This window comes from Humulus lupulus, chromosome 6, assembly GCF_963169125.1.
Source record: "Humulus lupulus chromosome 6, drHumLupu1.1, whole genome shotgun sequence".
NCBI lineage: Eukaryota > Viridiplantae > Streptophyta > Magnoliopsida > Rosales > Cannabaceae > Humulus > Humulus lupulus.
In genome coordinates, this window is record NC_084798.1 from 114282277 (window position 1) to 114292176 (window position 9900).

The window sequence follows — 9900 nt, forward strand, 5'->3', positions numbered from 1 at the left end:
AACCTTCATTTATATGGGTTGATGCCCTGTGATCAGATAGTTTTCTTGTGTTCCAACTCGTCCACACTTTCTAATCTGGAGGGTGCAGATGACGATGATGGCGATGAAGACTACCACTATTCTGAGGATGATCTGATGGATACAGAGAATGAGGTTGAGGTGGACTCAGAAAACTACCCATGCTTAAGGTCCACAATTAATAGGGGTAAGGAGGCAGGAGATAATTGATGTGCTGATGATGTTACCTCTCGAATTCTATCATTAGAAACAGGCGACGAGTTTTTCTTCGTCACTCCTCCTCCTTCTTCCTCTATCCCAAAGAGGAACTTTGTCCTGTCCTCTTTTGATGATACTCTCCCTCCTTCGGGGGCACACTTGGGATGGGGATCCTCAAGTACCTCACTTCCAAAGGAGGTTACTCCTTGCACTTTTTCCCCTCGTGCTTACATTGATGGGTCCGGACTCTCCTGATCCCCTTCTCTATCTAGGCACGCGTCCACAGGTTTGCATACTTCACCTCATCAGGCCAGTACCTTTAACTCTTGGGGGCATCCTCTGGAAGGCTAGTATGGAGAGGCCATGAGCCATCAAATGGAGAGAATTCCTAAGGAAGAATGGAAATCCATGTATGATGTCTCAGATATCGATTTGGGCAAGGATTATTTGTGAGCTTCTATTCAGGTATGCGTTGAGACACTCACTATATGAATTTTGTCTTTATTAGCGCGTAATTGTTGACATTCTGTTTTATTTTCTTATTTTTACTCAGGCTTCCATCTCGGGGCATTGTTTCAGTGCCTTAAGTTCTTCCTCAACGCTTCATTTTTAGTCCAAGCTTGAGGTGGCAATGAGGGACCTTTCCATGGTTAGGACAGAGAAGGATGAGCTAAATGCACAGGTTAGTGATTTGGAGGGCCAACTTGCTGAAGTTGTTCACAAGTGGAATGATGCAATAGCTAAGGCTGATTTAACCTCTCAATCCAACACTAGGCTTAAGGCTACCATCCAAGCTCTCAATGAGAAAATCGATGTCATTGAGATCGAGCTGGTGAATGCTGAGAATAGCATAATTAAGCAAACATTACATGTTGTTTGGAGGACCAACCCCGACGTTAACCTGTCTCCCTTTCGTGACTGTGCTGCTGAGAAGGTTGTTGAATGCAGAGGCTCATCTTCCATCTTTCTAGAACGGGTGTCGTATGACCATTTCCTTTTTATCTTATGCTTTTTTATTTATGCATTTTGTAAATGTATGGAACTTCTCAAGTCCATTATCATGTGTGGAAATTTTATGTTTGGGGATCATTTTAAGTCCGCTTTCATGTGTGGAACTTTTTAAGTCCGCCATCATGTGTAGAAGTTTTATGCTTGGAACCCCTTTTTAATTTTGTAATGACTTTGAGGATGTATTGGCCTCCTAAGCCTTTATCATCCTCCTTTGATATTGTGCGTAAGGAACTTTGATAAGCCATTATTTATGATGATTCTTTATGTCTTCTTTTGCATGATGATGATGATAGTATTTTTTATGCTCCTTGACTATATTTTCTTTTGTAAGGACATGTTAACCCTTCGGGTTTTTTCCACCCTTTCATAATTTTTGCGCGCGCTTGGTATTTTTGTTCAAGAAGCGTCATTCTCATTATTAGGCATGGACGTCATTTGCGCATGCTTGTACTATTTTTACAAGCGTTTCTTTTAGGACCCTTTTTGAATAGACAACTTGGTGACCGCTCTAGGCTTATCGGCGGATGTCCTCCTTGAGGCCTTACTCCCCGTGGAGGTATTAGCCTTTATTAGGAGATTATCCTTGTGAAACTTTTTTACTCCCTTGATATCCATAAGGATAGCTAATCCTCATGAATTCAAGAGATGTTTTGCAAGTTTTTTTTTTCTTTTGCTATGTACCCAGTCCCCCAAGTGGTTGGCGAGATTTATCTCATCAGGAACTTTGATAATTTTGCTCTTGTATACACTTTGACGATTTCAATTGGCAATGGGTACATAAGAGTTAGATACATGTTTGCATAAATGAGAAATGTAATACGCAAATAAGAAACATGTTTCATTGAGGATGAGTAGAATACAAAGGTATGTACATCAATAATGCTTCTACTACATCATGAGGGCAACTAGGTGACCTCTTTAATTCATAACTAACTCGGCATGAAAGACTTACTACTACGTTGGGAGATTAACTAGGGTAACATCTTTGATTCATCATACCAAACATAAAACCTTACTAGATATTCTCTCCCATGTGCGTGTGTTGGTGGGAATTACTTGGGTTGCATTGTAGGTCTCTTCGCCCTCACAACCATTGACATCACGAGCTTTCAGGACTTGGTTAATCTTCATAGTAGGATGTTACAATGTTCTCTAGTTTCCTAGAGTGTTTGTGGGTCTTTATTTGGGTTGGCTTAAAGGAAAGCTCCAGTCTACCTATCCTTAGGTGGTCGTGGCCATCTTCCACTCGGATGTACTTTAAAGCCCTTTCATAGAAGTCACATATCTTCTCTATTTCTCTATTTGGCATACTATCTCACATTCCGCTCTTCGAATGTACCCCTGCGGTGATGGCCATTTTTAGCTTGTCATTAGATAACTTTCCCACTTTACCTCTGCATTGAAGCATTGAATGTACTTTCTCAAACTTTTGTTTTCATCTTGCTTTTCATAGACGAGGCTCGTAGTGGGTGCCTTGTAGTCATGGAGGGAGTGGTGTTTCCAGAGAAATTCCCCTTCATAATTTGTCATGTGTGGTTCTTTGAAGTGGGATGGGAGAAGTTCTGCTTGGATCTCCCTCAAAAGTGGAGATTCTTGTTGAACTCATTGGCTCCAACATTTCCTCCTTGCGCAGCCACTATCTTTCTTCTGAGATCCTTCATTTTTTGTGTCTAGCTTCTTCCTCCTCGCGTTTAACGAGTTCAGAAGGTCATTGGTGGGCAGAGCTTGTGTTTTATTCTTCTTCACGAAAGAAGTTGTGGGGACCTTTTATACCTTTACTCCATCTTCTCTTTGTTGGGACATATCTCTATCTACATCGATGTCTTCTTGGAGGCGGAGGTGTTTGAACCATGTGTTCGCTCCCAATTTCTTGGTTGCATCTTTAGCATGGAACCTCCATGGTGGTCCAAACGTGGGGAATTGCTCCTTGAAATTTGGGGCCCTCCACCGCCAACGGGGAAGGTTGTTTCCTTCCTTCCTTGTTCCTCCCCTGCGTACATGGGGAAAGGTACGTCAAACTTTGTTTGTTCCATGAAGTTGAGTACTTCTAGCATTTTTTGCTAAAATCATTGATTTTTTAGGAAAATGTCTGTTTGGGGAGTAGGAAAATGATTTTAGGTTTCGGGTTACCCTTGATTTTGTTGTTGGCTTTGAAAGGATTATTTGAAAACTCAAAGAAGTATTGTTTACCTTTTAAATCCACACTAGTTTTTGCTGGAAAGTAGAATCGGGTTTCTCGAACTGCTCACACTTAGTTAGGGGCACACATAGGTTGGTCGAACAACTCACCTCTCCTCCACTTTTCACCAGATGTATGCACACGATCATTGGGGGAGTGATTATTCTATTGACCCGGACTTGCTATAGACATTGGTCCATGAAGTGGAATGCATTCGATTAGAGATTGACCTCAATCATGATATTCTGGAACCACTTGATGAATCTGATGAGCACTCTCATTATGATTTTCATTTTTTTCCCAATAAGGAATATTGTTAGATGATTGAGGAATTAGAACAAGGAATGAGGAAATTCCTTCCAAATAATTGGACTTTTATTGTGCTTCCTGACTCTGTTGATCCATTCCCGGTCTAAATTCTGACTACAAGGAGGGAAATGAGCAGGACTTCATTTGTTGAACATGCCATAACTGTTGCTTTTTGTTCTCCAGATATGGCTAAGATCAAGCAAATGACCAGACATAGATCTGTTACAGATCCTCAGGTTTCTAGGTATGCGACCAATGGAAAAAATGTTGAGCATCCCATACAACAACAACCCGAACAGCTAGAAAGAGAACAGCCCAAGCAACAACAACAACCACAAGAGAAACTGCGGGCATAACCCTACGATGTTCCTTTTAATGAGAATGATTTTGAAGTTGAGTAGTTAACCGATGTCATAAGACTCGTCGTGAAGAGAAAAGCCCACTTGAGGAGGCAGGTTAAGTGGTATGTGGCTCCAGCCAGTACCCTCTCGAGTCGGTTACTTGGGGAGTATCCCCAAAGATATGGACATACGGGGGAAGATTTAGTTCTTCCTCAACTTAACCAGTGAGCGCATAGTCATGGTGGTGCATATAATGCTTGGTCGAGATATAATATTTAGGCAGGTGTCAGTCTCCGCCTCCATCTTTCCTTTAAGAGCATCGCAAATTACATTAACGTCACTCCTTTTCAAATAACCCTAAATGGATATTTAATTCTCTCAACATTATTTATCCTTTATCACGAACAAGGATGGGTCGCTCCTACTCCTTATGAGTTCCATTACTTATTCGATTTGAAATCGAACCCATACCCTAAAGGTATTAGGTTCTTCTACTTCTGACACCAGGACAAGACCAATGAGTTCCTGACTGAGCTAACGTTTAGGAGAAATGTGGGCAGTTATAATAAGGAGTATTTTCTAACAACTTACCTGGTCGCAGACAATCGAGCTTTCCAACAAGCAGGCAATTATTTTAGTTTGTGAGGTCGCATTCTTCGTTTTCCCTTGCTTTCCTTGGCCTTATATTTTATTGTTGCATTTTAGGACCATGGGATAGACCCATTCCTACCATGGACATAGCCAGGTGAGCAGTGGTCTTAGACCGGCGTCCCTTGGAAGCAAGGGACTATAGATTGCTCGTCACCAACAAGAATCTGAGGAGAGTTGGTCTGCTTGATACCCACCACGCCAATGAAGAAGTCCTGGCTAGTGGAGGAACTACTGAGGAAGTAGTTGAGGAAGAACTGGGGCATTCCAACTAGTCTCAGGTGGTCCCTGTCCCTCTAAGGAGGACAATAGGGATCAACATATGAGATCAAGGTGATGCTCCTCGACCTCGAGCCTCAAGCACCTTTCATTTACAAGGGAAAAGGCAAGAAGGTGTTGGAAGTGGAGGATGACGAGCCTATGTCTTCTGAAGAGGAGGAGGGGATTCCACGTAATATAGTTATTTCTTTTTATTGTGTGTGTATGTTGTGGTCATAGGCTATTTTGAAAAGTCTTCTAAGTCATATAACATTTTACATAAATGTATTACTTATTTATATATTTCCATAATTTTATACAATTACATTTTTTTACTACAGCCATGTTTGATTCAGAGAAGTTCAATCTTTATGCTTCCCCTCAAGCTTTCACCAAAAAAGGTACTATGAGGAAGGTGGCTCTAGGTGTTGGTTCGAGCAACAAGCCGACAGTAAAGCAACAAAGGAGTGATCCTCCTACTCGTAAATCTCCTGTTGCTTCTCCGACAATGTCGTCCTGCCAACCAGCAGGGCACTCCATCCCTTGGCCGTGGAATGGACCCCGTCTCAAATGAGAGGGAGCGAGTAAAGGAAAGATTGAAGACAACTGCTTGCTTCATCTGCTCCTGGGTCCAGACCCTTGTTCAACACCCGATGAGTGTTGATGTTGCCTTTAAGCATCGAAACCCGTTGATCAACTCCATTCTTGGTAGAGCACTGTCCGAGATCCTTTCAGCAAGTCTTATACTCCATTATTCCTTTATGTGCTTAATCTCGTCTTACTTTGTTTCTGTAGGGTGTTATTACTCTCACCAACACTTGCACTGAAGCAGTATAACTCGAGGAGGCCTTGAGGAAATCGCGGGATGTCGTGAAACATTTTAATGACAACCACACTACCCTGTTTCAAGCAACTCGAAAATTGAACTAGGTTATTGGTCATTTATTAAGGGAAAATGTGCTTGATAACAACATAACTAAAAAAAAATTATCTTCGTAATAATTGGTTGTAAAAAAAATGGACAATATGTGCCTTACAACCAAAAATAACAATTGGGCAATAATTGTGCCTTTACAATTAAAATGGATCAAGAATAATGCTAGTCAGAGTAAGTGGGCAAAACGTGACTTCGACAAGTATTCATTGATAATATTTTCGCAAGTGTTCACAATTCCAATATCATGCAATTAGTTCAACATTCAGTCAAGCATGTTTGTATGTTCATGGTTGTAGTACTTCTACGATCTGATATGGTCCTTCCCAATTTGATCCCAAAACTCTTGTTGCATGATACCCAGAGTTTTTGTTAACGACACTGAGTCAATTTAAATGATAGAAAAGAATTATAATGAAATGAAATCAAGAAAATGACACAAAATATTTTATAGTGGTTCGACCCCAAGAGTTGGAAATGACCTGCGTCTACTTGCACTTTTATTTATCAAAAAAGTCGTAAACTCAAGATCAAGAAGAAACAAGGTTCAATTGAGTTTTTTAAGCAAAAAAAAAGAATACAATTCGAAGGGTTTTGTACGTAAAGTTCTTACAAAAGAAATCGCTAGCTTTTCTTCTCGTAATTTTTACTTAGCGTTAATGATTGAATGAACCCCTTATTTATATAAAGTCTTAGTGGGCTATGGGCCCTTACAAGCAAATCTAGGCCATACACATGTAGGTGTGGGATCAGTACATTCAGTTACATATTCAAATAATATAGGAATAATACAATTTAAATATCAGTTACATAAATATCTTGGGATATTTGATGGTGTCTTGTGAAACACGGATCTTTGGGTTAAAGCGTCCTGCTCATCGAGCAAGTATTGTACTCTGAGCAGCTTCATTGGATGATACTAGTCTGCTCCTTCATCGAGCAGGTTACTGGATTTTTGCTAAAAAAATCTTTTATATTTCTACGTTGCCTTCTCGAGCAGCTACTCCTTCTGACCAGCTCTCTGAATTTAATGTTGTGTGACGCCACATGTCTCTTTCGTAGAAGCCACGTCATCAAGTCAAAATTGGGTTAAACACAGTCAATTATCTCAATTTCCCTATCACAATTAATTAAAGCTAAGCACTCATTAATTAATTCTTTTTACCATTCAATAAACCTATTAAGCATGTGGTTTATTTAACTCAGGAAAAGTATTACATTCAGTGGAAACAAGTTAATATAGGAATCAAATTTATTAAGCATGCAATTCATTTAACCTAGGTTCTATTTTCCATCATTATTAAAATACTCGTCACAATACTTAATTGCAATTTATCACTCTACTTTGAACCCTAAATTATTAGGTGAATAGCAATCCTAAGATGATAATAGAATGATGCAACACCCAAATTAGTTGGCCACATAACAAGATATCACAAGATTCATAACATTCAATTAAAAGAATAGAAGCAATTTAATTCAAGGGAGTATAAGAAAAATGAAAATGATTAAAACCAAGAAATCATATTTAGGGCTTTGAAATTAACCTTGAAAATAAACACAACAATAAATAAAAAAAAACTAAATTTACTAAAAGAAAAAGAGTGGAAGAGAACGTCTCTCTAGAAGAGAGAAAGTAAAGAGTGTTATGTCAAATAGAGACAGATCTCTATTTATAATACTCTCATACTAACTAAAACTAATATAAATAAAATTTAAAATTTAAAATCTAAATCTAAAACTTAAACTTAAACTAATAGATATTAATTTTCTTTTAATATTGATGTGATATCTCCAATTTTCGAATTTGGAGTAAAAATATATGGCAATTTGTTGCAAAATTTGAGTTTGAATCTGTTATTTTGTATTCCTCAAGAAATTGATTTTTCTAGCGTAACTAATCGTACTCTAGCCATATCTCTCTTGGTATAACTCGATGTTGGATGATTATTTTGGTATTAAAAGAGCAACTCAAAGAAATGTAGCGGGCAATGGGCCCTTTTAAATAATTATTAATACCAGTCAGGATCATACACACATATATACATTTATATAGTAAATCACATACAATCACATTAGAGATTACCTCTTGTAGCCTATCATGTATCCTCGAAAATTTTAGTATAAAATCAACGATCTTCCTATCCAAGTCCTGAAACCCCACAACTTGATCTTCCAGACCAATCCTCAAACACACAAGGACGTGTGTGGGCACGTAGGATTCAAAAGGTTGATTTATGACTCTCTAGATGTACTCAACACATGAGATCTAGACAGGTTTGATAGAGAGAAGAGGAATTGAATAGTTTTCAGGTTTAGAAAAACTATTGCATCTATTTCATAATGATAGTCTGAGAGTCTATGAAAAACAATGACTTCATTAAAAGTATCACTTCTATTTAGGTTTATAAAGATAATTATTTAATTCATTTTTATTTTATTAAAATAAAAGTGATCAGTTATAACCTATTTAATTATTTTATTTAAATCATATTTTAAAATAAATAATTAAATATAGATAAATAAATAAATATTTTATTTGAAATTCAAAATTCAAGTCCCAGGGATAGGAAATATCCCTATGTGGCGCCACATTAGGGTTTTCCCTAATTTTCTCATTTGCTTATTTAATTAATATTTAAGAAAATATATTTATCCAAAAAAAAAATATGAGTTAATTCAAAATTAATTTTATCTTAACATATCAGTTTTAAATAAATAAATAAATATCTTATTCAAAATAAGACAATTATTAATCTCTCTTTATATATTAATCCAAACCAGATTATTATTTATTTTAGCCTATAGTTTTCCAAATTAAAAACTATATAGTTAAATAATTAATTCATTCATAATTAATCAATTGCCCATAACTATCACATAATTATTTCATTGCCCTAGAAAATTGATTTCTTCTCTATACAAATATTTCTTTTGACATCCTTACCCTTGACAGTGTAGGATAGAGCTGATTTGAGGTTCATGGACCTATAATACAAAGCTCCAATAAACCAGATTATTAATCAAACTCTTTAATCCAATAATCGTATTTATTAATTCCATGATTACTCCACTATAAATATGGAATTTCACTCTAAGTATTTATAGAATTATATTTACATAGTTTTCTCCTGTAGTCCATTGATATAATCAATATATATAGTTTTGTCCTCCATTATTGGTTCGTTAATTAGAGCTGGTCAAAATTACCGTTTTACTCTTATAATTACATCTTGATCCTTAAGTACCATTAATTCACTAGAGAATAATTAATCTATAATTAAATTATAGATTTGATCTCAATAACTATTCAGTTCTAGAATTAACCCTTAAGGGAACCAATATTCGATTTGTTCAGAAAATATGGATTCCATTATTATAATTCATGTTCCCAGCCATTCATGATATTGAATCTCCACAACAAAAGTCATTAGCCTCATTATACTAAGAAACCTTAACGAGTGAATCAAAATATCCAACAAACACAAACAAGAGTTCATGAATACTGAGTTTTTACACTGATCTACAAATGATCATCTATTATGATAAGAATCAAATCTTTATGTCAAACAGAAAGTTTATAAAGATAATTAATTCTTATCGATCCTATCATATATAATCTCTATTATATACAACACATTTACTAAGATGTCTATCCACATCAGTAATTTGAATCTAGATCACTTGCATTATGTATGCTTAGTAAACCGCACTAGTAACCATTCATTTAAGATTCCTTACTTTAATATATTATTGACTATTTTATTCATTATATATGATCTTGATTCTCTCGTACTAATACAAGATCATATTCTCCTGAGTGAATAAGGAACTTTCTTGATATTATCATATAATTAATTCAAACAATAATTATTATATTCAAATATAATAAAATTGTTCTTTTTATTTAATTCAATAAAATGTATTTACATGCTTTTAGGGCATTAATCATAACATATTTAATATGATATGGAAAGCTAATATAAATATCTACAACTTTTATG